Genomic DNA, 23,938 nt, shown 5'->3' on the forward strand with positions numbered 1-23,938 from the left:
TCTTCATTCCAACTTTCAGAATGCTTTTTTATTGATTTTTTATACCTTTATTTTGTTTATTTATTTTTATGTGGTGCTGAGGATCAAACCCAGGGCCTCGCACATGCTAGGTGAGCGCTCTACCACTGAGCTACCACCACAGCCCTCAGAATGCTTGTATTGCTATTAGTTGAATAACTTCCAAGGTATTTAGTTGTATTTATAGGGGAGGGGAGAGGGAAAAGTGAGTCCATGTCATCTTGATCGGAAAATAGAATTAATTTTTTTTAACCATTTTCATTCTGGCAGGCATTAGAAATCCACTTCATTTGAGATTAGTGAACAAGCTACAGTTCTTTAATGACCAGTGTACCCTGCTGAAAATAGTAGCTATAATGTAGTTTTCCATGAGTCCTGGTTCAGAATTTTAGGGTCTCAAGTAGGTAACTGATGTTTCCCAATCTTTTGGGGTTTGAGGAATACCAAACTAGCCAAAGCAAACTAGACTAGGGGTTTGTTTCTGTTGTCTCCATAGCATACACATTCTCATTCACCCTCAAGTCTTTGTGAATTGAAAAGGAGATCCAAAATGCCAGTGTATTTAATATTTCTCAGTCATGGTACACTATTGAGAAATGGTATTTTTAATAACAATCTCATCATTTAGGTCTTACACACTACACAAATAAAGTGAAGAAAGTTAGGAGTTATTGTATAGACAGTTCTTAATAAAGGACCTCCCAGTTGACTTTGAGGATAGGGTTTTTCTCTTACTCATCCTGTATCACTAGCATATGAACCAATGCCTGAGACCATCCTAGTAGAGACTCAATAAATGCTTATGAATGGACAAATTAAGAGATCAATCCTTTTCAGGATGCACAAACATAGGTGCTATCAATGTAGTTACATTTTAGTTAATCTAAAGTTATAGATATCTTGGTGGAAAATTTCATTTACCTGGTAGAATTAAAAATTTTAATTTTCCAATGCCAATTACTGAAAGGTAAACAAAAGTTATAAAAGCATGTAACATGTTATGTAATTTAAAAATACTTCTTAAAAAATAAATTCTTTCGTTTCCCTAAGAGATGTTGGTTGCCCATTTAAAATTCTTCCAGTGCTACCATAATCAAAACTCAAAAAAGCAGACTTAAGTTTTTAACATATACTAACATGTGCTCTTAAATACTCATTTAAAACAGACCTTGTAAACTTGAGGTATTTTACAAAATGGCATTTTATAATGGCAAAAAACCGAACATATCTCCTAAAATTCAGAGAGCTTTTTAATTTAAAGGTTATAACAATGACTGCGACAATAATTCACTCCAAATTCAAGCTTTTTGCTTATAGGTTTTAATAGTTTGCTAAAAATATAGTTTGTATGATATGGTAAGATTACTTATGAGCCTTAATCACTGTAATAGTTTACCATCAGAAGATATTACTAACTGGAAATAAACTATATTATCAACATGATCAGCCTTTTTGTATGTGAAATTATAGGTAGATAATTAAGACTTGGAAAACAAAACTTCATGCTGATTGAAGACTCTCATTTTGAGCATAAGCTTAAATCATTAATAAATGTAGGATGAGTTCAAAATATTAGAAACCTGTTAGCCAATGATTATTCACCAATTCCTTAAAAATCAACACATATTCAATTCCATGTTTTATCTTTGGGGGAGGGGTGCAGAGCACTGGGGATTGAACTCAGAGGCACTTGACCACTGAGCCACATCCCCAACCCTACTTCATATTTTATTTAGAGACAGGGTCTCACTGAGTTGCTTAGTGCCTCATTTTTGTTGGGGCTGGTTTTGAACTCTCCATCCTCCTGCCTCAGCCTCCCAAGCCACTGGAATTACAAGTGTGCACCACCACGCCTGGCCCCATGTCTTATCCTTTAACCAAATTATTTTATATATCCCAACCAGTGGGGAAAAATAAAGAATGAAGCATGAAGAATATCTAGCACATGGAGTAGATCTGCAGAAAAAGAAACACTTTTGTGCTGTTAATGGGACTGCAAATTAGTACAACCACTATGGAAATCAGTATGGAGGTCCTCAAAAGACTAGGTATGGAACCACCATATGACCCAGCTATACCATTCCTTGGTATTTATCCTAAAGAATTAAAGTCATCATACTATAGTGATGTGTGCATATCCACATTAATAGCAGCACAATTCACAATAGCCAAACTATGGAACCAGCCTAGGTGTCTATCAATGGATGAATGGATAAAGAAAATGTGGCATACATATATACACGAGGGAGTTTTATTCAGCTGTAAAGAAAAATGAAATTATGTCATTTGCAAGAAAATCAATGAAAGAGACCATCATGTTAAGCTAAATAACAAACTCAGAAGGTCAAGGGTCATGTTTTTCTCTTATATGTGGAAGCTAGAGAGGAAAAAGGAAAAGACAGTGGGGGGTTGGGGATCTCATGAAAATGAAACGGAAATCATTAGAAGAAAGGGACCAGGGTGTTAGAGGTCGGGAAGAAGGACAGAAGTACTGGGGAGGGTGATATTGACCAAATTATCTTGTTATATTGTATGCATATATGAATATATAACAACCGCAACTACAATGTACCAAAAATGTGGGAAAAAAGAATATCTAGCATAGATACAAAACAAATGGGTTGAGATCATAGTAAAGAACAAGATGTTTTAACATGTAATTTTTAAGGGCAGTTTGAATAACCACTGAACTTTTTAAAGAAAAATTTATTCTAGTAGCCAAGTATCCTTGCATATTAATATTTCACAATGAATTTACAACTTCCTTTTGGTATGCCTACACAACATGGAAGTATAAACACTCTAACTGTAAACATCTGTTAGTTATGAAAAAGTCTTCTTGAGAGAAGGTACTTTAACCCTTGACAGATGAATGCTTTCTTCTTTGACTCAAAACCATTAACAATATAAACACTGCAAGGGTTCAAAAGACCTGGCTGGGTTTGAATCCTGGATGTGCCCATTGCTAATTATGATAACATGAGACCAGTTATCAAATCTCTATGGGCCCACTTTATAAAATTGTGCAACGAAGATGAAAATACTTCAGAGTGTTCTGAAGTATACAGAAGATTATAGACACATACAAAAAAAGAGGGGACTTCTTCAAGGGGTGATCTGTTATTGGATTAGTATTCAATGGATAGATTTCAGAGCAAAGGAGAGTTGAAGAGGAATTAGTTAAGAGGAATATAGGTCCAAATAAATTATCAAGAATATATCATGAAGGAAAAAATAAAGATAGAAACCATAAAAGACAGAGTAAGAAACTTAAATGAAATATGATAGGATTTCATACACATGAACTGGCGTCCCAACAGGAAAGGAGAGGAAGAATGAGTTAGAGATGACATTTGAGGAAATGGTTAAGAATTTTTCATAGAATGCTTCCATAGAATTTTCATCAGATCTGTCTAGCCATAAATTTGAGATGCCTAGTGAATTATAGCAGGATTACTCAAAAGAAATGTGTACCTAGTCACATCATAGAAATATAAAGACAAAGAGAAAACCCTTATAACCAGAAGTAAAGAAAACAGATAGATTATCTTTAAATATGTAACAATATAGTAGCTGATAAAAGAATTTGACAATGGAATGATGATATATTCAAAGAGTTGAAATAAGGTGCTAAACAATTTCCCTGTACCAAGGGAAAATAATCTTTAATGATGATAGCATACTAAAGACAAACACAAATTTTGTCATAACAAACTCACACTCAATGAATTTCTAAGTGATACTTCAATCAGACAGGTCAGAGATTGCTTTATCAAGGAATAAAAAACAAAATAAGATGTAAATATGTAAATAAATTTAAACAAACACTGACTATGTAAAACAATAATGTTTTCTGGGCTTTTTGAAAATAGAAAAATAAAATGCATGATAAATATTATATAGTCATTGTATAAGTCATGAAGGAATAAAGTTAAAATGTTCTTAAGACCCTTGCATTGTTTGAGATAAAGGTGATGACAGTTGTTAATATTATACTTTGATAAGTGCCTAATACATGCTATTTTAAGGGTATGAGTAAAAAATTGATATTGTGTGTATGGGGGTAGGGGTAGTAGGGGTTGAACTCAGGGGCACTGTACCACAGGCCCTTGTTAAAAATTTTTGAAACAGGGTTTCACTATGTTGCTAAGGGTCTCACTAAGTTGGTGAGGCTGGCCTCAAATTTGTGATCCTCCTGTCTCAGGCTCCTAACTTGCTGGTATTATAGCTGCCATGCTTGCCACTACCACAAAAACTGTAACACAGTGTCTAAGTTCCAAACTAAGCAGGGGAGGAAATGGAGTGATTTTTAAAAAAACATAGGAGAAAGGAACAAAATTAAAAACAGAAACAAGCAGGTCAAGCCAAGAACAAAATAAGATAGGAAATTTAAATTGAGATATATCACTACCAAGTGCCAGGAGCAGGAAGAAATGTACAAATAATAAATACAATAAAGTGTATTTAAAGGGGAATGAGTCTACAGGAAAAAAGTAGAATACTGTAGGGGAACTGGAAATATTATGATGGGCTTGGGACAGATTTAGTATGAAATAAGAGAGGCCTCATTAAGAAGGTGGCTTAGAGCTAACCTAAAGTCACATATCTCCAGTGACCATTATTTAATATATTATATCTTTCCCATGTTTGTCACCCTTCCGTTTCCTTGAGGGTTTCCCAGAGTTCTTCCGTTCTGGATTTGCCCTGAGGATGACGATAGCAGGAGTGTTACCATTTATTAAATATCTACGGTTCACCAAGCACTCTATTAAATGTTTTGCAAAAGGTCTCATGTGATTTTTCTCAACAGCTCTAGAAGGAGGACACTATTACACAGTGTCCCACAGCTAATACCTCTGCAAATCTAGGACTTTAACATGAAATCTACCTGGCCATAAGGCCTGTGAACTTTCTACTCCCAAGCTGCATCTTGTGTCGGCCTCTATTGCCAAGAACAAGGAAGAGCAAATTTAGAAGGAAAAGTACCATGGAATTAGTAGATGCTGTAAGACCTGCTTAAAGACTCTCAACAAGCATTTGGCTGGATGAGGATTCACAGAAGAACTTTTACTGTCAAGGTTCAGCTAAAAATCAAAACAAAAAACCCACAGAGAATTTGGTTTATGGACTGAAGTGAAAACCACTGCTCAATCATTTTCAGCAGCTACACTTCCTGTCATTTATTTGGTCTTCATTCTCCTTTGCTTTGGTTTGTAATGATTCTTTGATTTTATCATCCTAAGCGTGTTCAAGAAATCTTAGTTTCCCTCAATGTACAAGTAATATTGTATTTTCCTGTCTCATTTCCTTTCTCTAAAGCTGAAATGTTTTGAGATCTTGTATGTTGGGTGATTTTTTTGCTTCTTGTATCATATGTTAAGTGATTTTTCCCAAATAATAAAAATTTCAAATCTAGTTAACAGAAAAGTTGAACTAACTTCTCTAGGCATGGTGGTTTCAAGAAATTCTTATACAGTGCTTGTATTCTGCCAAGCTAGCCATGCTACATCCAGAGAAAGAAGACCTCTCCCCATACCAGGAGTAGCCTGAAGACCTATAGTTAGACAACTACTAAACAACTAGGTTTCCCACAAACCCTTCAGTGTCTTGGTTTGGTAGGAAGGAGTGCTTCTGTAAGAGGAAAGCATGGTCTCTAATAGTTTGAAGAGCAATAAAAATGAAGTCTATAGGTTGATATTAATTTTTCATTGTTCTGCAACAAATTTCAACAAATTTAGCATCTTAAAATATCAAGTGTTTATTATCTCACAGCTTCTGCAGGTCAAGAATCCAGGTGGCTCAGGTAGGTTGCTTAAAGTCTATAAGACTGAAATCAAGGTAGCAGTTTGGCTGCACTATTATATAGAGGCAGTGAAGAAGAATCCACTTCCAAGATCATTCAGGTAGTTGGCAGCTATATGGCTGAAGGACCATTTCCTTGATGGCTATTATCTTAGCCAGGGGCACTCATAAGTTCTCAGAAGCCACCTTTAATATTCGTTATACAGCCCCTTCCATCTTCAAGCCAGCAATACAGAATCTCTCTCACATCAAAATCCCTCCCACAATTCCAACCTCTACTTACAGGAAGTATCCTTTAAGCTGACCTTCTTTCCTTAATTTTTTTTTTAAAAAGGATACCACTTCCATTAACAAAAAATAGTATCTCTTCCCAGAAGTAGAAGGTAACCTTAAATGTAAATATAATAATATTAATAATAATAACCAGAGCAAAGGAAAACCTCTATTTTTATGCAAACTTTTCATCAGTCATTGCTCATATATGAGTGAAAATATGCAATTTTTGAGGCACTACCTGGTTTTTAAATGTGTAGTAGTCATTGAAAAGTAGCTAAATTTCTCCATCCGCTTGATATTTGAGGAAAATTTAAAATGACCCCAAATAACAATGTTTATATGTTAAGATGACTACTTACACAAGTAAAAAGTCTGATTTTGTACACAAGAAGGATCCCTTAGTTATGTGCAGGGAACCATCTCACATGTACTGTTTTTACTAACTGGATTGACAAACAAGGTAACATTATTTCTTTTTCATTAAAAAAAGGGTTGAGGGGCTGAGGTTGTGGCTCAGCGGTAGAGCGCTCGCCTCGCACGTGCGAGACCCTGGGTTTGATCCTCAGTACCACATACAAAAATAAACAAGTGAAATAAAGGTGTTGTGTCCAACTACAACTTTATATATATATATATATATATATATATATATATATATAAAAGGTTGATATAATCCAAGCAACCACTACAAATATTTTAAAAGAATTTTTTGTGTTTATTTTTTAGTTGTAGGTGGACACACAATTTTTATTTCATTTTTATGTGGTGCTGAGGATGGAACCCAGTGCTTCACGTGTGCTAGGCAAGCACGCTACCACTGAGCCACAACCCTAGCCCATAAAAAGGAAATTTAAAAAGACCACGCTGGCATTGTTAAGGAATACCACAGTAGACATTTTTGTGATTTTGTATTTAATGAAAAGCAGTAAAAACTCTGGTGATGTGTAATATAATTGTATAAACAGACAAACCCTGTTAATAGAGAGATTACAGATTAGTTTTATACTGTATCTTGAAACTTGTAAAATAAAGATTCCACCTCTGGAAAAAAAGGTAAATGGAATAAACTAAAACAATAGCATTATGAAATACCAGGTAGGTACCGTTTCCTTCAAAATGCTGTGCTGTTCTCAATTAAAAAGAAAAAAGAAAAAAAACAGGTTATGTCAGTTGTTAATATTGTATGAAAACCAAAATTCGACTTTTTCAAGGGTATTATACTAGTCAGACTGAAACAACACTACAAAGAATTCTTTGTTGATTACTGTTTAATTAATGATTTGTTCAAATGTATGATATGTCAAGATCATTGTACTGTCATGTGTAACTAATTAAAACAAATAAAAAAAATTAATGATTTGTTGGGATACAACCTAAAAAACACAGCCTCCCATAGTACCTGTCATACACTTAGGGAAATATTACTTTAAAGTCCTAGTTAGAAATAATTTGGCAAAAAGACAGTGGTATAGGGTTCCCCTAGAGGATTCTGAATGCTGTATCATAGAATAAGTTAAGAAAAACAAACAAAAAATACTAAAAATCCAACTAAACCTTTAAAAAGTATGGTTAATGAAAAATTTTCCTGAATTCAGATCCATAGGCCTTGGAGGCTTCCAAAGGCACAATGGCCATATGTATACAAGTAAACCATGTGTATCTACCCCTCCATTGCTGCCATTCCTACTCTTTGAAAACAGAGGCAAGGCAATATTATTTTAGCTTGTTCAGACTGTATTCCTTCATAAATTCTTAAAAGAATTATTATAGTGTACCCAGTGAACCTGGCCAGTGTGATCACTTATGTCAGAGGGGCCAGCAGACCACAGATCAAAACCAGACTGTCACCTGTTTAGGTAAATATGATTTTACTAGAATACAGCCACACCCATTCATTTATATATTTTCTGTGCTTTTTTGCTACAATAGCAGAGTTAAGTGGCTGTGACAAACAGTGTATGGGATGCAAAGACTGAAATATTTACTCTCTAGGTTGCCTACCCTTACTTAAGACGTTCCAAACAAGTGTTGATCGAAATCTCGTAATGCATTTAGAGTACAGGTTTCAGATTATGCTAAATGATTGTCTTTTCTGTCCCTTCAGTTCAGCTACAGTGAGAGTTGATTTTATTTAGAACAGGGAATTATACTTGTCCAAGCCTTGTTACTGTATTACCATGATTAGCAGCAGAGTCTAGATGTCACAGCATATCCTACAACCTATGTTCCTCTTGTTCTTCTTAAACATTCTCTCATCTCAAGACCAAGAGATCATCTACACAGTCAACAACTCTTTTTTGGAAATACACTTTATTTTTTAGAATAGTTTTAGATTTTCAGAAAAATTACAAAGACAGCAGAGAGAGTTTCCAAATGCCCTGTATCTAGTTCCTTGATTATTAACAACTTCCATTAAACCGATACATTTATTGCAATTAATGATCCAATGTTGGTAACCAACATCAACTCAAGTCTATTCTTCATTCAGGTTTCCTTAAGTTCTTACCCAAATGTCCTTTTTCTATTCCAGGATCTCATCCAGGATACCACATTACATTTAATCATCATTGTCTTTTTAGATTTCTCTTGACTGTGATAGTTTCTCATACTTATCTTGTTTTTGATGACCTTGACAGTTCAAATCACCTCACTGGACTAATCTACAACCAATCCTTTATGAGATGTGCTATGGTTTGGGTAAGTGTTTCCCAAAGGTCCACGTGTTAAACAAACGCTTGGTTCCCAGGGTGGCAGTGTTGGGATGTAGTGGAACCTTTAGAAGGTAGGGCCTAGTGGGAGGTCCTTAATCACTGGGGAAGGTATGCCTTTGAAAGACATGGTCCCTTCTTTATTCTCTTACCATGAGGTAAGCAGTTTGCTCTGCTATATGCTCCCTCCCATTACCACCCAGCATGCCCAGCAGAAGCCCAAAACCATAGGTCTGCCCAATCTTGGACTGGAACCTCCAAAACTGTGAGCCAATATAAACCTTTTCTCTTTATAAGTTAATAATCTCAGGTATTTCATTATAGTGATGGAAAGTTGGTTCAAATAAGATGCCTAATACATGGGTTCATGTTTTAGGAGCAGAGGCCATGGGTTCACTTCTTATTTCTTCCTGTGTCCTCACATATGATCAACTACTTCATGGCTGAAGAGTAAAGTAAACAAAAATCTTACATGAAAGTGCTTTTTTTTTTTGCAGAAATAATAACAATTAAAGGCACTGAAATGATGATATTTGAATATTATCTAACATAACAATTTTCAGAAGGGCTTTTTATCCAAAATATTTAGTCATTCTACCACTCAATTTTAGCAAAAAGAATACTTTTTTTTTTTTTTTTTTACCTTGACAGACTCTGATTCCATTCAAGGAACAACCTGAGAAGGAAATGCAAAGTTTATGTTGACCTTGCTTTCTTTCTTCCTTTGGAAAAAAATGAGAACTCAATTATGTCTCCTAGAAAGACACATTTATACCACTTAACATTAAGTGCTCCAAACAAAAGGCTAATGCTGAAGTAAAAGGTGAAAAACGCATGCCAAGACTCAAGAGTTTAAAATGGTACATCTGTTGTACAATTCATTGAAGGGCTGTAGGCAATTAGGGTTTCCTCAAAACATCTTTCACAGAGCCAGCTATAACATGGAAGAAATGAGCTCTACTGCACAGCTCTATTTTATTTTGGCTGTAATTATTGATAAAAACATTGAAAGCACCAAACAACAAAGAATTTTAAAAATGATGGACCACAGTTCTTTGCAGAGAGCACATGAAAAAGGCCATTACCATTCCACTTGTGGAAAATTCTAGTATTTCTATGGTACACAAATGCTGAATGGCTGTCCTTAATGAGATTGTAGTTTGTTACTTCCATATAACAGACTGGATCTTTGAACTTATTTTATGCTTCTGGCTTCCCACAAATACTTGGCTGATCTGTAATACAAACAATCTAAAGTACTATACATCTGCTGCTTTCATTTCTTGGACAGATAAAATGGATTTCAATATTAGCTAAGGAAATCACATTGCACTAAAAATCCTATCTACAGTAATATGCTATTGGTCAAGACTAATCATCCTTGGTAAACCTTAACTTTATTAGATAAAGAGTATTGTAGTGACCAGAAAACAAAAGATGGTTGTGATCAGTTGAATCAGCAAAGGCTACTATTTCAATCACTGCTCAAGACACTCTTAGCCTTGCCATAATGTTGCTTTTCACAGATCAGAAACAAGCATGAGTGGTAACAGATGCTTACTGATTTGGATTAGTACTTGATTTGAATGTACAATGCTTAATGTTTCTCAATCTTAATAAAACATTAAATTAAATTATCAAGCATAGTATATAATGCTAAAGCCATTAAAGCAAATCTGCCTTTATTGCTTTATCTAAATTCTTGGAGAGATTCCTACCCTAAACCAAGAAGTCATTGCTTAGCAAAAGAATAGTTTTGATAATATATTCCTTAATAAGTGAAATCCTGCAGGGTACAGTGGCACACACCTGTAATCCCAGAGGCTTGGGAGGTGAGGCAGGAAGATTGGGAGTTTAAAGTCAGCCTCAGCTAAACTTAGCAAGGCCCTAAGCAATTTAGTGAGATCCTGTCTCTAATATAAAAAGGGCTGGGGATGTGTGGCTTGGTGGTTAAGTACCCCTGGGTTCAATGCCTGGTACAAAAAAATTGAAATCCTGTATTTATATCTTTATCTAGAATGAAACTGATCAGAGACAATGAATGTTTTAAAGGTGCTATACAAATCCTTTTTGGTTCTAAAAGTTTCTGTAAGTCTTCTGTATCAACTAACTGCACACTGTGACCTTTTTTTCCTGCTCAAGTTTCTCTTTGTGACTCAGTTTCTTTAGAGCATTTGCAAAACCATCTTGGCCTTCTTCCTTTTCTCACCTTTAACTCCTCACATAGAACAGGCTGGTTTACTTGAGGACTCAGACATGCTACTCTCCTAAGGCATCAGGAACATCACTACAGGGACATCTTGCCCTCACTGCTTAGCCACCATCTACCCTGGCATATGATCTCTGACTACAGAGTTAAGGTATGTTTTAAAGACAGTGTGCTAATGATATCGAGATGGAGGTAGGTTGATAGACAGGAATGAAAGCGAAACAAAAATGCATTTTAAGAGAAACATAATAATCAGAAAGGTATAATAATGCTTCCTTTTAAAAAGCTATATTGGTTGGTATATTGGGGTATAACGATAAAGAAAAAAGAATGTATTACAATTCCAGTGCAAAAGAAAACTTACAATGGTAGAAGTCATAATTAATAAAAATTATTTTAAAAAGCCTGCTGGGTCCAGTGATACACACCTATAATCTCAGTGAATCACGAGGCTGAGGTAGGAGGATCATAAGTTCAAGGCCAGCCTGAGCAACTTAGTAAGACACTGTCTCACGATAAAAAATTGTAGCTCAGGGGGCTGGGGTTGTGGCTCAGCAGTAGAGCACTCGCCTGGCACATGCGAGACCCTAGGTTCGATCCTCAGCACCACATACAAAAATAAACAAGTGAAATAAAGATGTTGTGTCCAACTACAACTAAAAAATAAATATTTTTTAAAAAATCATAGCTAAATGGTGGAGTGTACCTGCATTCAATTCCAAGTACCACAGAAAGAAAAGAGCCAAGTTTTGGAATTAAAACAGAAAAAATAATTCCAATGAATATACTTTCAGGAAAATATGCAAATAAAAAAATTACAAATTGTTTAGGTGTGTGGTGCAAAAAAAATTGATCAAGGAGTTAGATTGGCTTAGTGTAATTATCTGGGCTGAGAAATATTTTCAACAAAAAATTATTGGTATTGGTTTAATTCTGATTAAAATATTTTTATTTATATTTAAATAGTCAAAAGCATCCACAGGTCAAAATCTTACACTCATCAGAGGCATCAAATGATTACCCATTTACATTTCACCGTTACCATAATCTTCCAACTAGAGGAATAAGAATGATAAAATTTATTAGTACTAGGTACTATAATTAGTATGAATAGTATATATTAGTATAGTATTAATTGCTATGGTTTGAATGTGTCCCTCAAAGTTCAATCATTGGAAACTTAACCCCAATGCAACAGTATTGAGAAGTGGAGCTAAGAGGTGATTAGTTCATGTGGGCTCTGCCCTTATAAATGGGTTAATGTCCTTATTGTGGGAGAGGATTTATTAAGAGCAGGTCTGCTATAGAAGTGAATCTGGCCCTCCTGCATGCACTCCCTTGCCATGTTGATGCCTTCTGCCGGGTTATGACATAGCAAGAAGGCCCTCACTGGATGCAGCTCCTTGATGTCATATTTCCCAGCCTTCAAAACTATGACCCCAATAAATTTGTTATAAATTACCAGTCTGTAGCATTGTTATAGTAGCACAAAAGAGACTAAGACATTAGTATTAAATACACACAACATGCTGGTTATTTTTCTAAGCCTTAAAAGTATTCACTCATTTAATTCTCATAATTCTGTAACTGGTAGGTCATACTTATTATAGGCAGTATCTTTATCCTCATTTTACAGATGAGGACACTGAGGCACAAAGTTAAGTAACTTGGCCACAAAGCTAGTAACTGGTTCAATCAGAATTCAAATACAAAAATTCCAGATCCAAAATCATTGCCCTTCTTAATCACTGTATTATTCCTGCCTCACCTCTATATCAGACATAAATTTGAGGTCCTCTATTGAAGTTTTCCAGTTATTGAAGTTATCCAGCCTTTATCTTTTTTATTAGAAATAAAAACTTATCTATTGCATATATCAGTAATTTTTATAGATTTGGGCAAAATTATTAGTAAATTGTTAGTAAAACTATTAGTACTTTCAGTTTTTAAAATCAGTATATATTAAGTATTCACTTACATGATATTAAGAAAAATATTGCATAGGTATTAATTGCTATCAAATAAAAATGTGTAGAAAGCATTTTTCCTGATAATTAATGTTTTTTTATTTTTTTAAGTTTAAAGTTCAAAATTCATTTCTTACTTGCTGAAAACAGAAATTTGATCTTACAAAGTATATTTAATAACATTTGTCCACAAAAATAGTCCCTTATCTTCACCTATTCCACATATCAGTGCATCATCCAAACTTTAATTCTCTCTCCTCTTGATTTTTCTTTTTATGTAATATTAACTAGTTTAGTCAATGTTTATTTTGAAAAACAATTTTCAAACTTATAAAAGTGAAGTTAACATTGCATATTGATTTAATTTCCTTTCTATTGAAAGATTGCACTATTAACTGGAACTAAAAACATCTTATACTTAATTGGTTAGAAGGTAATACAAAAAAAGAATATAAAAAATAGTTCTATAATAATGTGGCAGTGACAATTCAACCAAGTATATTGTAGGCAAATAACTATTAGAGGCAAGCACAAAGTCACAGTGTTATAATACCTCTGGCAGTAGGGCAATAGTCAAGATATATGGGTATTCAGTTCTAGCTTGGCAACTGACTGGTTATATATTTTTGAGTTATAGTCACTCTGTGCCTGTTTCCTCATTTTTAAAAGAGAGAGTTAGAACTACTCCTATTTTGCCAAGTTCAAAATTCTGACTCCAGGAAAAATCATGAGGCAATGGGTTTACTCAGGTTTTTCTACTGACCCTGTCCCTCTTTGTTTCATTGACCACCCACAGAACAACCAACTTCTCTGACCAGGGATTGGAACACGTGTGTTTTAGTTCTAAACTCATCCTATTAGTTTCAACTCTCTGGGGCTTCCTTCAAATAGGGAAAATTAGACAGGTTTCAAATCTCTTTTTGTAGGGATGAGTAACTTCACTCACCCAAAGACATAATATTAGCAATCAGAAATGAGAGGGAGAATACTCATACAAGAATAGCATTTGCAGGGTGGAGGAAATGTTTGTTCCTGATAGAAGTTACCAAAGTCCAGCCCCATTGCCAAGTAGATATTATGAGCAAGGGAGAAATCTATGGTTATGATGTGAGACTGCAAGAAAGACTGAAGCCAAGAGAGAGGGTGGGGGGAGTGGCAATGAATGTTGGACATGCCTCCACCTTTCTTTTCCTTGAAATACTCACTACTTTAAGGGCATGGTGGCAGTAGAACACCTGTGCCTAACAAAGGCAGCTGTTCAGTAAGTTACTGATTGCTGATTTGACTTCTGGCCAATCAGATTCAACTGAATCTTTGGCCAAAGGATTTATTTAATTCAGACCTAAAATAACAGATCTTAAGAAATCATTTAACCATTCTATAACACGAATTGTGCCTTCTTCCCATAATATCTAGATAGGGTAATAGAGCATGAAGGTATAGACATAGTGGTGATGGCTGCAAAACATTGTGAATGTAATTGAACACTGTGAATGTAATTGAAGCCATTTTAGACTGAAGAAAATGGCAAATTTCATCTTACATACATTTTAACACAATTTTAAAACATTTAACAGGGAAGAACAAAAAGCACACTTTGGAATGCATTTTATTTTCATCAGATGTGAGGATTGGTTTTAAAAATTATCTAGCATGTGGCTCAAGTGAAATAAGTATATTCTGCTGTTGGGTTTTAAAGGGCCAACTTTTTCATTAAAAGGGCTGACCATAATGACACAAAATCTCATAAGGATCACATTATACTTTTGAAAACTTTGTTACATTTACACTTGTTATAATTCTGATAATTTTTATTCAGGTAAACTACAAATGAATTAATTTGAGGGATTGAAGGGTCCAGAACAAAAAAATTATATTAAATAGAAGGAAAAGAGATTTATTATATTTCATTAAAACTAGCACTTATGCTAAGATTTGATGATGTCTTTTCCAAAATTCATGTTGAAAATTAATTCCCAATGCAACAATATTAAGAAGTGGGGCCTTTAGGAGATAACTAAGTTATAAGGGCTTCACCCTCATGAATGGGATTAGTGCTCATTAAAAACAGTTCCAAGTCTGAAGGCAGTGTCTTATACTTCCATCCCTTCTTCCATGTATAGACACAGTGTTCCCTTTGAAGAATATAGCAATAAGGCGCCATCTTAGAAGCAGAATGCAGCTCTAACTTGACACCAATACTATTGGCACCTTGATCTTGGGAGTCCCCGGTCTATAGAACTCTGAGAAAATTAATTCCTGTTCTTTATAAACTACCCAGTCCCAAATTGTGTTATAGAGTACAAAACAGACTAAGATAAAATCCTAAATTTCTGAGCACACAACATTCAAAAAATGAATCAATATTCTCTGAGGCATATTTTGGGAGATGTTATCCTTGAGCCTTGTTCAGAACCTGGAGTTTACACATATCTCTGGAGCTGAATTAAACTCAGAACACATCAAATAAATAGCAACATAAGGCATAGCTACCAACTAATTATATGTTTGATTCTTAGGGGAGAAAAATATATTACAACACACAAAAGATGAGACCCTTCAAAGCAAAAGCATAAATTCGGATAAATCATTTTTATTCAAAATATGACAGAGTTTAAGGTCATTTGAATATAAAACAAAACAAAACATGGACTCTGATATGGAATGTACTCATGACACAAACTTAAAGAATTTTCAAAGAACAAGATTGTGACATAGTAAAGGTAGACTAAACACATGCTACTCCTAATCTGAAGAACAAATATTCTTAAGACGACATACTCCACCATGGTTTGGGGTAACAGTCTTTCTGTTGAAAGTGAAAATATAGATTAAGTGGCAACCTAAAGAGATTATGTAGGTCTCCTGCTAATCTGAAGGCAGCAGGGTTGGTTGAATCTATGCTCAACAATCAGAACAGCATTTTGTTCACTTCTAGCAAGCATTGAATTTTTGGAACTTGATATAAAATGTAATTACACATACCCTATGTAATTTGAAATGTTCCCTCTATTTGTATTAATGAAAGTGGCAAACTATAGGATGTAAGCTACAAATGTTTCCAAACTTTCAACAGTTGTGTACTAGAGGCAGGAACAAGTTTTGTTTTGTTTTTTGATGCTGAGGACTGAAGCCAGGGCTTCACACAAAAGTACTCTACCTCTGAGCTCTTCCCTAGCCCTTACTTGCAATTCTCCTGCTTCTGCCTACTAAGTTGCTGGTATTACAGTCCTGTGCCACCACATCAGACTAGGGACAAATTTTCAAAAATCCCTTTCTAATGAATAGAAGATCTGCCTCTGGTGCCCAAGAAAGACATGGTGTAATGTAATATGAGAGAGTACTTGTTCCAGTGAGGAGGGGTTTACCTTTTATTCATGGGTCCATGTGACCACTTTCCTTTTGCCTAAATAGCTACAGGTAATTCAAGTACTTGAGAAGGATTAAGAGTCTCTTTTCCTGAGTGAGTTTAACTTTAATTACCTTATTTTACCTTCACATTTAAGATAACCTTTGCAACCACAACTCTAGATTCTACCTTCTTACCAGTGACCAGGTTTCCCCTTGATGTGAAAACAAGCACTGCCACGCTTACACACACACCAACATCTTTCTCTCTCAAATCATCTATCATTGCTAACTAAACTTTACCTAAAAGATATAGAAAATAAGTTGTCTTTCTGAAGGAACTGAGAGTCAGATGATAAATGAGGGAGGAAGGAACTCTGCACCCAAAGCAGATTGGCAGCATTATCATAGGTGCTTGACCAAGTTAGCTCTTCTCTACCCACAGATGGCCATCTCTAATGGAACAGAGTGAAATCACTGACTATATAAAACCAAATGGAAATCATTCAAAAGCCCAATAATGTTTATGCAACTGTTAGTCAAATAATATTTAGTCCTAACTTTTCTTCAAATTACACTTTTCAATTTCTATTTTAAAATATGAAGATCTTGTGTAATATCCAAATGTGTACTGAAAATATAACTGCCTGTTTATTCTATAGATCTGTAGAACTATACTGCCTATGTTAAGGACCTTCCAAGTAAATCAAAAGATAATTGAAAAATGTACTCAACTTCTGAGTTCAGTAAAGATAATTTTAAGTATCAGAGACAAAAAAAATCCTGATAAAATGACCTTACCTTAGAGAAATTAAAAACCATAGTGCATTTTCTTTCATTTACTGGTAAATGTCAGAATAGATCATAAGGGGATCAAATCACATGCCTATAGAAGGAGATGATAGGGAACTAGGAAGCAAATAAGTTTTATTTAAAAAGTCAAAATTATTCCTGTGGTGACTAGAGCTAGTGTTATTTGTTAGAAATGGTAAGCATCATTCTGCTAAATCACACTAAATAAATTTGAAACTTTGTCAGTATGCAAGCTATTTTGTTTCAGGGAGCTACCATTTCCTGAGCATCCTCAAATAATGAGAATGGCTTCACATCTGTTGAACATGTAAATATACAAGTTTTTCTATTCAATCCCAAGACTGACTATAGCAACTAACACAATAAGGCAACATGGACCATGTCCACACATCTTTATGATTAGTTTCAAACCACTGCTTTATTCTTTGCTTTATGGTTTTCAGATTTACTTCTTCAATCACCTCCAATTTAATAGGTTTACCTATAATGCTTCAGTAAGCTCTATGTGTTATACAACTTTGGAAACTGGTCTTATTTCTTCATAACACTAGAGGCATTTCATTTTACTTCCAGAAAGCCATCTGAGAAAGATCAAGGCATTTTAAAAATTTGTCATATCATATCTCAGTACTTTTGAAAAGTGAAGAAGAAATTTCCCTTATTTTAAGGATAAGATGAAGGAAGTAACTTAGGAAGCACAAAGAGGGCTTCTGGCAATGTTCTAATTTCTTCATTTGAGTGCTTGTTACAGGAGTGTGTTCAGTTTGTAAGAGCTCATCAAACTACCTATGCTAATTATTTGTATGCTTTTCTGTATGCCATGTTATACTTCAATAAAAGTTCAAAAGAGTAAAACAGAAATTCAGATTCCAAAATGCCCCTGTGACTTGCCTAAGATCAGTGGTAGAGGCCATCCCCAATACAGGCCATGTCCACTTCTAGATATTTCTCAGTGCTCCATATCAAATTGCCTATGTTGCTTTCACTGTTAATAAGTTTCTCCCATTCAATCTCTTATTTGTCCTTTGATCATTAATAGAATATTCTGCCTCATCATCACAATATGCCTGGAATACCATGGTTAAAAAATCTCTTTTCAGGATTACTTAAATATAGATGTGATAATATACAGTCCTCTCTCTGTATCTGTGGAAGTTTGGTTCCTGCTCAAGTCCCCTATACAAAACGGTGTATTATCTGTATAGAACCTAGACACATCCTCCCACATACTTTAAATTATCTCCAGATTACTTGTTATACTTAATGTAAATGTGATGTAAGCAGTTGTTATGCAGTATTCTTTTGAGAAAGCCAAGAAAAAAGTCAATACATGTTAAGCATACATTTGATTTTTTCCCCCAAATATTTTCAACCTGTGGTTGGTTGAATCCATAGATGTGGAATCCACAGATATGGAGGGTCAACTGTATATTTCCACAATGCCCACACCTCAGCCTAGCTAGGAAATCCAAAAGTATTTCACTGATCAGTAGCCTTCCTTTGGTAGTCTGACTACAACTCTTGTAATCACTGTGTCATATAGAATTTTAACTATATCCATTATCCAAACTGCCTAAGTCAATTTTTATACTTTCTTTAAAAGTGTTAATGATTAAAAGACAGAGAAAAGAAAATTCCACATCTCTTAGATCTTCTGAAGTGATGGGGAAAGGTTAATAGAATAGCTCTGCAGAAACCAGATTTGATTACATGAATATTTCACACCTTCTACCTACCTTTCCAGTCTCACCTCTCAACACCACCTAGATAGAAAGCACATTCAGCTATACCAATCATCATTAACTTCAAATATTAGGTTTTTGTCATGCTCAATGCCTTTGTGCAAATTTTATACAAACTGTTTCCTTGGCCTAGAATATCCTTCCCCTTATCCAATCTCTCTCCGTTAATGCTTCGATATTTTGCTGATGTATCTAAGAATTGCTTTTCATTCCCCTCAGACCAGGTTAAGGGCTTCCTTCCTCCTTGATGCTCACAAAGCACAGGACTGCAATATACTAGTAAAAAGAACAATAAATCAAAAATCATAATATTCACTGATAAAATATTACAGTAGGTTATGAAATATGAAAAATTACTCAGAAAGTGGATCATTCCATTAATTCTCACTCTTGAAGTAAGTTAAGTTCCCTTTTTGTATTCTGTCATAGCACCCCTATGGCTTTCCTCTAAAGAATACAACATTGAATTTTAAATAATTGTATAATTATTTAACTTCTATCCCCCTCTCTGAATTGCACGTTCCAAGACAGAAAGGGAAGTGCCTATATTATTCCCACTTGCATTACCAGGGTCCAGAAGAACTTGGAACAGAGCAACTGCTGAATAAATTTTCGTGAATGAATGTTTAAAAACAAACTCCATGCCATTTTGGTTCATTACCTCAAAAATGATATTCTGACTAAGCATGCCAAATCTGTTTTGCATATGCAACTTATGTTTACAGACATTGTGAAATGATCATAACAACCATCATAAAACTAAGAAAGTGAAATAATTCAATTACTTCTATGTTTACTTCTGCTATTAAACTGAGTTCCCAAATTGCAGGGACCATATACAACTTAGCAAGATATATGAATAAGTCAAGCTTTAGAATCAAACTTCCTCAGATTCCCAGCTTTACAACTTGAGAGCTTGATAACTCTGGGAAAATGATTTACACCTCTCTGAGCCTCAGTTTACATATATCTATAAAATAAGGATATGCTTTAGTTTGAATCTTGAATGTTCAATGTCAAACTAAAGGGTTGTTCTCTGGAGGTGCACTATTGGGAAGTCTTTGGTCCAGGGGGACACAACCCCTTCCTCTTCCTCTCTACTGCTTCCCAGCCATAAGGAAAGTGGCCTACTCTGCCCATGTACTATTGCCTTGCTACAGGCCCAAAGCAATGGCGTCAATCAAGTATGAACTGAAATCTCCCAAATTGTGAACCAAAATAAACATTTTCTCTTTACAAGTTAATGTATTTATTATAGTGATGAAAAGCAGACTAACAAAGGATAATACCATCTACCTCTTAGGATTGTTGTGGGGATTAAAGGAATATATGTAAAATGGTTATCATTGTGCCTGGTATTTAATAAGCACTATAAAATTCCACAACTATTAAGCCCTAATGTCTAATATAATGACTGACAATTGGTGTTCAAATGTGTATCACTTTATGACACCTTCCTTCCTATTTCATAGGATTTGAAAATACTTGAAAATTTTTAGAATATGAGATTCTAATAAAGGTCAGATATTATTTATTCTCCTCTTTAACATTATTTTTTTGAGATTTTTTTAAAATGGGGCAATACCTTGAGAAAATCTAGTCAGGTCAAACCAGCAAAATAGAATACAATATTCAGAGTTAAATGGCATGAAAGATTCTGTATTAGAACTTGTCATTCAAGAGAAACTCTTAGTCCAAGATATCACCAAAAGGTAGAGCTTATGAAGTTTAAGTAAAATTAATTAAGCATATTTACATAAAGGTAAATTTAAGAATACATAAAGTAAGTATTAGAGAAAAAAGAATTTACTTTTCATTTGAAGAAGAAAATGATTAGACACCATCTGACAGGTCCTAATGTTGGAGAAGTTATCAACTATTAGCGATAGGTTCACTTTCTAATTAATCATGGTTCCTCTCACCTGGTGTTTAAAATTTAAAAATGACCAGCACAATATCTGTTCTGTCTTTTAGGATCACAGAGACCAAATTGCCTATTTTTTCTTGATCATTTATCCATCACTGATTAACTCCCTTCTTGGCAATTATGTCAACATATTTCTTCTCTCATACTTTTTCCTTGTCTTTTCCAAATGTCCCTGTTCTTGGGAAAATTACTCCCCCTAGTCCTAATTTCTTCCAATTTATGAGTCTAAAAGTAAATGTACCCCAAGCTGCCTATCAACAGCTAGAATGTACCTATATTAAGGAAAAGAAAAGACTTAAAGAAAAATTAGTCTTAACTGATTCTATCAGTCTCTAACCAATTTTTAAAGTGAGTTGCTCTTGTTAGTTAGTGGCAAAATATTTGGTAATACCTCATGTCAAATGAGTCTATAACTTACAGAAATGTAGGACATTTTCAGGATATAGATCTTTAATAGTATCTTCTTATATCTTTTGAGTCCATAAAAGACCAAATCAGACTATAGTGAGCCACTGTGTACCTGCAGCCTTCAATCTAAATTGACTGAAAGTTGCATTATTTCAAACTTCGAAGGACTACAAATGCCAATACTCTCTGTACACTCATATTGAGGTAATTATAAGCAATAACTCTGAGAATAGCTGTCATAGTAGGAGATGAGACCACAGTCCCAAGCTGTTTTAAGACTTCTCCTTAGGACAAATAAGAAAAACAGACATCAAAAATCAGAATAAGAGTGTTGCCTACCTCAAGGCAAATAATTATAAATTTAAGGCTAAAATAAGGGCAGAACACAGAGGCCAGTAAGAGAAATTTTCAGGCTAAGAAACTGCATCTAAATGTGGCTTGTCTCTTGTGGGGCTTACTAAAAGAAAATAAATAAATAAAACCCTACATGTTTCTGAGGGAACAATATGGTCATGGAAAACCTAAGAGTGGCCTGCAGCAGTCAGCAACCATTTAAAATAATTCATGGCCCTAAAGCCTCATCAATAGGATACTGGCTGTGAAGCTGTGCAGTACCCAAGAAAATTAAAAGTATGCCCCACCCCCAATGTTTCAGATGAGGCCATGGAGAAGAAAGGATAATGAAGAATCTCCTGAGGACAATTGGGGGCTTGTTTCTTGGCAAAGGAAATCCTGCCTGCATTCCTCAGACCATTTTGATGGCCATTTGGCAGTAGGGATTGAACCCAGGGCCACTTGACCACTGAGAGACATTCCAAAGCCCTTTTTATTTTGAGATAGGGTCTCCATAAATTGTGGAGGCCAGTCTCAAACTTGTAACCTATCTGCCACAGCCTCCCAAGTTGTTGGGATAACAGGCTTGTACAACCTTGCCCAGCTGCTGTGATCCTGCGGTCGGCTTCAGTAACTACACCTACTGTGCCTTTGGCAATTCAGTATCACTGGCCCCTGCCACCTTGGGCTCCAATTGCCCCCACTGTGTTTAGGTGTCCCAATCAGTGGCAGCAGTTTCCACTGTAATTTCTGACTGAACAGAGAGCTCTTCAAGGATGATGGCACTCCCCTCACTAATTCACTTCCCAGGTAGAGGAAATTTCCCTAAGAGAACAGAAACAGGGAATGCCAGATAGGTGATCCCAGAAGCCAGGGCAAGGCCTTGCTTTTCCTGACCTGTAGGATTTGATAACTGCTATATTTTCCATTTTTCCCTTTTTGGGGGGTAGGAACTTTTATTACAGTTATGCTATCTTTTTTCTTCCTATGTAATAATGGAGGAAGGGGCAGCTAGTGGGACAACAGATCACCAGAAGCCACACCTAGGCCTAACACAGGACTATCCATCACCAAGAAATTGAGGACTTAAAAGACTGGACACAGGGGATGGGGCTGTAGCTCAGTGGTAGAACACCTGCCTCACACGTGTGAGGTATGGGGTTAGATCCTCAGCACCACATAAAAATAAAGATATTATGTCCACCTACAATTAAAAAATATTTAAAAAGACTGGACACAATAGCTGCATAAGACTTGGGAGATGTTTCCATTTTATGGGAAGCTGACTAAATACAGCACCAGACAGATAAAAGGGTGTATGGTAGCAAAGATTAACTGTTCACCCAATATTCATTCTCCCCTTCTTTCTTGCTAATAGAAGCCCAATGCTGTTGGGCTCTAATATGCTCAAGTAAAAATACATCCCCCCACCCCAAATACATTTCCCAGCTTTGTAGTAGATAAGTTAGTCCTCACATGGTATAGTTTGGCCAATAAGATAAAGGCAGACTTCATAGGATGTAGTTTATAGGAAATTATTTTAAAGGATTCTTACTCACCTGGCAGGTACAATTTTGTTCCTCAATGTTTTCCAAAATGTCTGGAACACAAATGGGGATGACCAGAGCCTTGGAGCTATTTTGTAACCATGAGCACAGGATAAGGACAGCTGGGAAGGCTCAAAGGTGCCCAGGTCTCTAATGATATCTTGGAGGTAACCTACCAGCTTAAATTTAGAATTCTCATTTTGTGAGAAAAATTAACTCAGGTTTATTTAGGCTGCTATTATTTGGGTTTTCTGTTTCATGTAGCAAAATTCAATCCCTAACTGATATGTATAGAATCCTGTAACTCAGTGAGTCCAATTTATTTCAAATATGCCTTAGACAAAATACAATCTCTAAAAAGCTCTACCAGGTTTACTTAGTCAGACTGCCACATGTTTGTTTTTTTATAGGCTGCCCCACATCATTTTCAGGCATGGTTAATTGATCAGGGAATATGTCCCCCCAAAATTCTCAACTCCACCTGTCAATGGCTACAATTGATAGTGACCTGACATCCAACACAGAACTCATTTTCCATTTGTATCAACTTCAATTTCTCTAGAACTCTAGAATTCTAAGACAAACATGGAGAAAATGTGTCAAATAAAACTTTCTAAACATATTAAGTAAGTAGCTCAGATCTAATTATATAATCTAATTCTACAACTTTGGACCAGTTGCATTTTCTCAGAAAACCTGTTTCTTCACCTATGAGATGGGAAAAAAAATAAGAAAACTGACTTACTTTCTAAATTGATGTGAAGATCATATACAAAATGAGTGTAAAAAACTTTGAACCTTAAATTACTATGAACACATAAATTATTAATAAATTTATCA

General features: G+C 35.2%; 1 protein-coding gene across 4 annotated transcripts in view; it reads right to left on the reverse strand.

Annotated features, from left to right (window-relative positions):
• The window catches only part of Cask (calcium/calmodulin dependent serine protein kinase), a 348,936-nt gene that overhangs the window by 294,436 nt on the left and 30,562 nt on the right, over window positions 1–23,938 (reverse strand). The gene's annotated exons all lie outside the window — the stretch shown is intronic.

The sequence above is a fragment of the Callospermophilus lateralis genome, chromosome X, assembly GCF_048772815.1.
Source record: "Callospermophilus lateralis isolate mCalLat2 chromosome X, mCalLat2.hap1, whole genome shotgun sequence".
NCBI classification, from domain to species: Eukaryota; Metazoa; Chordata; class Mammalia; order Rodentia; family Sciuridae; genus Callospermophilus; species Callospermophilus lateralis.